The following is a 7230-nucleotide window of genomic DNA, read 5'->3' as shown; positions in this document are numbered from 1 at the left end:
CTCTCTCCATGTGGACCCTTGCAGTCTACACCTTACACTAGAAGCCTGTTGTACTGACCCCCTAACAGCCCACTCTGCCCTCTGCACTGCCTGCACCTCTCCTGTCTTCTTCAAAGTGCCTTTTCCTGCACCCCCACGTATCCTGGTGCGGATTGCCCGCCACCTCCGTCCCAGATCTCACTCACCCATGCTGCCCACATTCCCCGCTCTTTCGCCTCCCCCCTCAACCCCCCTTGGAGGCTCTGGCCTCTGTGTGCTCCTCACTCAGTCTTTGCTTTTGCTCCCCTTGTAATGGCCCCTTACCTGGTTACCCCCATTTGATCCTTCTCCCCCAAGCCTCCATGGTACCCCTGTTCTTAACTTTTCCTTCCCAGGCTGAAGCTGTCCCCTTCCCAACACATCAGGGGTTCCAATTCTGAGCGCCCCATATTTCTTTCCATGTCTCCCCACCTCTGGTTGTTTTCTGGAACTTTGGACCTGATCACTGATCAGACATATATTTCTGTTTGTGCTTGCCTGACTGCCTTCCTTTCTTTCTCTCTCCCTCCCTCCCTCCCTCCTTCTTTCCTCCCCTCCCTACCTTCCTCCCACCCTTTCCCTCCTTCCTCCTCCTTCCTTCCTTCTTTCCTTTCATTTTCCTTCCTTTCTCCTTTCCTCTATCCCTCCCTCCTCCCTCCCTTCCCTTCCTCCCTCCCTCCCTTCATTCCCTCTCTCATTCCTCCCTCTTCCTCCCTCCCTCTTCCCTTCCTTCCCTCCCTCTTTCCTTCCTTCTTTCCTTCCTTCCTTCCTTCCTTCCCCGCCTACTTCCCTCCTTCCCTTCCTTCCTCCCTTCCTTCCTTTATTCCTTCCCTCCCTTCCTCTTCCTTGCTTCTTTCCTTCCTTTCTCCTTCCTTTTTTACTTTCCTTTTCTTTTTGCTTTTGAACTTGAATTTTTGTCCAGCTTTTTAGTTAGGACATAGGAACCTCTTGCACTTTCCTCCCATTCCCCCTTATTCAGTAGTTCCCTTTTAAAATAAATTTATTTCAGTTAAGTTTGGGGCAAAACACAGGAAAAAACTTAGTTCTTCCTCAGAGGAGGATGCCTAGGACAGCCATAACCAAATAACACAAACTATGTGGCTGAAACAATAGAAGTCTATTACCTGGCAGTTCTAGAGGCTACACATCCAAGATCAAGGTGCAGGCGGGGTCGTTTCTCCTGCTCTATGCTCCCCCCACCCCCAGCGTTTAGTGGTTTGCTGGAATCTTCTTTGTCTTGTGGATGCATCACCCAGATGCTGGTGTTCATGTTCACACGTGTGCATGTCCGCCTCCAAATCTCCCCTTGTACAAGGACAGGGGTATATATGGATCCATAGTACATATATAATATATCAGAGAGCCCCACCCTACTCCAGGGTGACTTTATCTTCACTAGTTATATCCCATTCTGCAGGCCTGGGGGTTAGAATGTCAACATATGGATGTTTAGGGGGACGTAGTTCCACTGATAACACCTGTTAGCTAGTGGTACATCAACTCACCCTCTTCTCAACAGAGAAAGCACTCAGAGGGTCATGAGAAATCACTGCAATCACGAAAAATCTCCAGGCTCCAGTATCCGTGCTCCCTTATGTAGCTATTTTGCGTCTAACGTTAGTCAAGCGATTTTACATCAAATTGGCCCATAGTCTCATGGTGTTTGCTCTTTCAGTTCACTCACAGTCCTTTCCCTGTGCAAGTCTACTTCTGGGAGACCCTCGCTGGAATAGGTTCCCCGGCTTCTGCCTCTTTTTGCTTTCATGATAATTTTATTTAAAGTGCCTTCCAGACCTTCCCACCACTGGACCTTGGTCAGGTTTATTTCATTGCACCTCAGCACAGATTCCTATTTTGGTTAAATGCCTGGGATTAACTTGAAAGTATTACAGATGTCTTTAAGTGCTACCTGTATCATTTATACACACACATATTTTTTTTTCTAGAAGAAAAATCTAAAAAAGAGCAATGACCAAGAAAATGTACTGAGCCATGTACATAGGGAGTACTATGTACTTAACTATGTTGCCGGCCCTGTTAGGCGTTCATCTGTTATCTTGTATTTCTTTTATTGTAACACTTACAATGTTCAGTAACATTTCTCCTTTCGTTTCCTACCATCTGTGGCCATCTTGTACCTAGTTGTATCCACAGAAGTCATTTCAGCACCTGACACATGCTAGGTTCTCAGTAGTACAACTCTTGTCGGCCATACTTCACTGAAAATGTTGACATTCCAATTGAACTTTTTTAAAATTATTTTTTTATTTTTTTATTTTAAAGGGGGGCACAAACAGGGAAGGGGCAGAGGGAGAGAGAGAGAGAAAGAGAGAGGATCCTAAGCAGGTTCCACGCTCAGCACGGAGCTCATGTGGGGGGGAGGGGGCGGAGGGGGCTCAAACCCACGACCCTGGATCATGACCTGAGCCTAAATCAAGACTCTGATGCTCAACGACTGAGGCACCCAGCTGCCCCCCAATTGCACTTTTGTGACTGAAATTTATTCAGTCCTTATCATAAGCAATGCAGCTAATTAGAATTCAGAAATGCCCGGGTCCCTGGCCCAATTATGACTTGGGGTGCTGGTTTCCACACTCAGTAAACCCACAGTACCTGGAATATACAGTAAACACCGTCCTAGCCACAGAAGTTTGCTAACAGACTAAGTTTAAAAGTGATCATCTGGTTCGCAGACATGTGTTTACACTCTCTACCAAAACACTGTGAGTGGAATAGAAAATGGCAAGGCCAGAACATTTGATTCAAGAAAGGAATTTAAAACGACTTTGCGATTCGAGGGCCTCCTCATGCAGAATTCCTTCTAGCCTTGCTTGGATGGATACAGAATTCAGGAGTCCTCGGTCTTGCATTTTAACCGGGCAGCGGGAGCCGGGCGGGCGCGCAGCGTCACCTTCTAAACCGGCGACGTCACTCCCCTCCCTGGTAGCACTTTCTTCTAATTAAAGGCAGAAAACCTGGGTGCAGTCCTTGACGGTTTAAGAATGAATGCTTGGTTGTGTGATGTTTATTTACACAGTCAGCTGATGCTTGCTTAGCCGCCACGGGCCGAGAGTCCACGAGGAAAGTACAGAAGGGCAGCCTCTGGAAACACCAAAGCGAAGAGGAATTTCCTCCGCCGCCGCCGCAAGCTTCGCTTCCCCCTGTGCACCTGCCGCGGCCGGCGGGGCGCTGGTGGGCTCGGGCCCGCGAGGGCGGGGCTGCGGGGCTGCGGCACCGGGCGGGGCGGGACGGGGCGGCGACCCCGGAGCAGCCGCCTTGCTCCGTCTGCTACTTGCTCGGGCACAGCCGCCCGGAACCTTTAGGCGCCCGGCTGGTTTCGGTTCGGCTCGGTTGTCCGAGCGCAGCGCGCGGTCCTCTGCGCGCCGGGATGGAAGCCGCACCCACCTGCTTCGCGGGAGGAGCGGGCCCCTCACCCGGCCTCTCACCGGAAGGTTCCCGAAGACCGCTATCGGTGTGACGTCACGCGGACGAGCCCCTTCCCGCGCACAACACCCCGCTCGGCTCCCGCCTTTCCCGCCGCGAGGCCGGTCCAGGCTTTTTCCCCGGCACGGGGAGGGTGCGCGCATGCGTGCTGTCGTGCCGGTTCCAGTCCGAGCTCCCGGGTGTCCCGCGCGAGCCCCCGCCCATGCGAGCGCGACCTCCTCCGCTAGGGCGAGCGCGGGAACCCGGCGGAAGTGGCTTTCCCCCTAATGCACCGCGATTTGATCACCAAAGTCCCTCCGCCCGCCGCGCAGCTGGCTCTGTGGCTTAGTTGGCTAAAGCGCCTGTCTCGTAAACAGGAGATCCTGGGTTCGACTCCCAGCGGGGCCTGCAAAGCTTTTTTGTTTTGGCCATTTACTCCAATTTTTTATTCTGAAATCATCTCTAATCTCAATCTCAAATCTACTGTCTGGAGCTCTAACCTGGTTTACAGTCCTGCGTGCGGGAGCCTTTCCAATAGTTCCTGATTTCTCGGGAAGAGATTAATGACTTGTTGCTGAATAGTGCGCTTGTTGGGGGAAGGAGGGTCCAACTCTGACATGTTGCGGATGTCTGTCCTCCTCCCCCCACGATGCCCTTTTTAGCAAAAATCTTTGATTATGTACTGAACTCGTTTGTCGTTCTCTTTCATCTTTAACCTGTGGGCTTTCTTTTTCTGACATGGCCATTTTCGAAGAGTACAGAGCAATTATGTTGTAACATACTGCATAATTTGGGTTAGTCTGCGGCCTCTTCACAATTAATTTAGGCTCTGTATTTTGGGCAGGAATACAACTGATGTTGTGTCTTTTTCAGTGCATCACATCAGTGGACATAGAATGTCAACTGTCCCATATTGTCCCGTTCTTGCTGATGTTAATGCTGGTCACTTGCTTATGATGATGTCTTCCAGATTTCTCCGTAACTACTTTCCTTTTTTTTTTTTTTTTTTTTTTTTGCAATTAAGAAGTATCTTTTGAGGACATGCTTTGAGACTATGTAAAGGTACTGTTCTCATTCAACTTTTACCTATTTAATTTATCACTCGATGATTCTTGCCTAAATCAATGATTAATGTAATGATTTCCAAATGGTGATTTTCTAAACCCGTCATTCTTTCTATATTTATAATTTGACTTCTTAGTGTAAGAAGAAGACGATTTCTTTCTTCTTCATTGACTTATTTATTTGTACGGATTCACAGGTTGTTATTGTATCCAATAGGTTATAGCCCATTACTATCAGTATTTATTTTGGTATTTCTTAACCTGAAGCACAATTCAGAGTTGAGTTTAGTAAACAGGAAGCACTCTAAATGTCTTAAGCAGGAAGGATTTAAAAACAGGAAACTGGATTAGTATAAAGTCAGCAGAAGTGATTGAGAGACAGACTTCAGACTGGACCTTCAAGTAAGAGTCCAAGAAATATCCACAAGACTGTGTTTGTGCTTTCCCCTGATTACAAGGATACACATATCTATAGAACTGCTTTACAAGGGAAGCTAGCGATAACATTGCTGAGCTCGTGGACGTGCCACCATGTCTGCGAACCATGAGGTTAAGCTTAGGAGACCGCCTTGTCTAGAACCCTTCCCAAACTCAGGAGCTGTGACTGCACATTGGAACGTGGACGATGGCATTGGCTCTGTCACCGCTCTCTCTCCTGTTCTACAGAGGCTGGGCTTGTAACATTGCTACAGAGAAAGCATGTGTCCACAGTCTGGCTTGCCAGCAGAAAATGGCCAAAATGAGCAGGATAATATCCTGTTTTGTAAACCTCAGAGCAGTGTGCCTAATAGTTGTTTTAATATCATTTGTATCAAGATCCCTAGGTGCGAGGGGGGATGGGACATATCCTTTGTAGCTTTCCAAGCCCTCCAGTAAAGACTGTCAACCAGAAGAAAGTAGGAATGCATGCTGAATGCCAATACATATCCAACAAATGTACACTCTCCTTTTATCCCTGGGGTGTGAAGACAGTAACAATAGCACTGCCTCCTGGGCGCATTTAGAATTGTGTCAGCTTTCTAGGGCTGCCGTCACAAAGCCCCACAGACACGATGGCTTAAATAACAGGAATTTTTTTTCTCACAGTTCTTGAGGAAAGTAGTCTGCAATCGGGTGTTGGTTGGGTCGTTCTCCAAAGCCTTTCCCCTTGGCTTGTGGATGGCAACCACAAGTGTCTTTATATTAAATATGACCAGGCAAGTGAATCAATATTTTTATTTATGTAGGGTTTTTTTTGGTGTCTTAAATAGGCTTTCCCTATAGAAAGTTCAAGAACATTAATTTTTACTTTATTTAAAGACCAGTTTCTGTTTCTTAGCCTCGCCATATCAATTTTTTCGCTTCTGTATTAGAAAATGTTAAATAAATTACAATTGCTGAATCTTCACACATAAAAGATGAACTTAATCCTTGCTCAGGCAATGGGGGAAATGCAAACAGAAGTACAGACTTTAGCCAAACGAAGCAAGAGGCATCGTCATTATAGGATTTGGTAGGGAGGGGGGGCGAGTTTAAGTTTTAAATATAATAATATAATATAGTATAATATAATCGAAACAGTGTTTTATAGAATCAAAGCAAAGCAGGACTGTATATAAAGTGGCAGCATCAGGCAGGCCTGAGAATTGGACTCGCATCCTGTTTTCTTAAAACTACAGAGTTAGAGGGGCATCTGGGTGGCTCGGTCTGCTGAGCGACCGACTCTTGAGTTCAGCTCAGGCCATGATCCCAGGGTTGTGGGATGAGGCCCCATGCTGAGTGTGGAGCCTGCTTAGGACTCTCTCTCTCCTTCTGCTTCTCTGCCCCCACTGGCATGTGCTTGCTCTCTCTCTCTAAAAAAAGTAATAAAGAAAACTATGCAGTTATAATAAATTTTAGAAGATGTTCCTGAAAATCCTTACTGAAACTCTGGAAAGTGGTTGGAAATAGAGTCTAAGTTTCTATGTCAAAGTCATAGCAAAATTTTTGTCAAAGCCAAAGTCATTTAAGCCACATCAGTTAGATAATAAGGCTACTCTATTGTTACTGACATGATTTCCAAGAACAAATTTTCTTAGCCTATGTTTTTAGAGGACACTGTTGGCCTATGTCCCTGATGATAATTGGTAATAGCAGTTTTTTCTGGTTTACGAAAAGAACCAAGGAGAAGCTAATAAAACCCTTTGCTCTCTGCATGGATTTCTAACCAAGTCTCTCTTTCCTCTTGTACCTGAAGACTGTTCTTGGCTTACAATTTCTCCTTGTTACATTCTCAGCTTCCAGCAACCAACTCATTAGAAATTAGTCATGTGTTTACCCCATTTATACCCGTGGTGGACTTCCTAGTCAGTGGCTGGCTTTAGATGTGATCTCCTCTAAAACAGAAAGAATGAGACGTAAAGGATTTCTTTGGTTATGAACGGTAGAGGCCCTTATGACAAAGTTCAAAAAGTTGCTGACAACGCAAAGTTGCAGAAGTGGAAATAACCAGTCCATCGTCTCAGCTTAGTCTCTCCTTACCCTCGCCTCTGCTCCTTGTTCAAGTGGAACAGAACATCAGTCTGTGCCCTTGGCAGAGCAAGTCGAGTATTTTCTTCAGCAGCTTATTTAGCTTCCCAGCCAGAGTGAAACCTGACTTAGTTGCCTCCAGTTTAAATTGCTCAAAAGTGTCAACAGGGCTAAAAGCCACAGACGTCTGGTTCAAGATGTAGCATTTTAAAAAGGCGTGCCACAAGCGGCAAGAGAC

The 7230-nt window shown here is 46.6% G+C and overlaps 1 non-coding gene across 1 annotated transcript; it reads left to right on the top strand.

Annotated features, from left to right (window-relative positions):
• The first annotated feature begins 3775 nt into the window (after positions 1-3775).
• TRNAT-CGU (transfer RNA threonine (anticodon CGU)) lies at positions 3776-3849 on the top strand. The gene has a single exon. It is a non-coding gene; the product is annotated as a tRNA-Thr (tRNA).
• Positions 3850-7230: the final 3381 nt, after the last annotated feature.

The sequence above is a fragment of the Lynx rufus genome, unplaced genomic scaffold (genome assembly GCF_022079265.1).
Source record: "Lynx rufus isolate CCGP_SWC_20201006 ecotype Redwood Valley unplaced genomic scaffold, mLynRuf1.p SCAF_6, whole genome shotgun sequence".
Classification (NCBI taxonomy): domain Eukaryota; kingdom Metazoa; phylum Chordata; class Mammalia; order Carnivora; family Felidae; genus Lynx; species Lynx rufus.
This window is presented reverse-complemented; position numbering and strand designations above follow the sequence as displayed.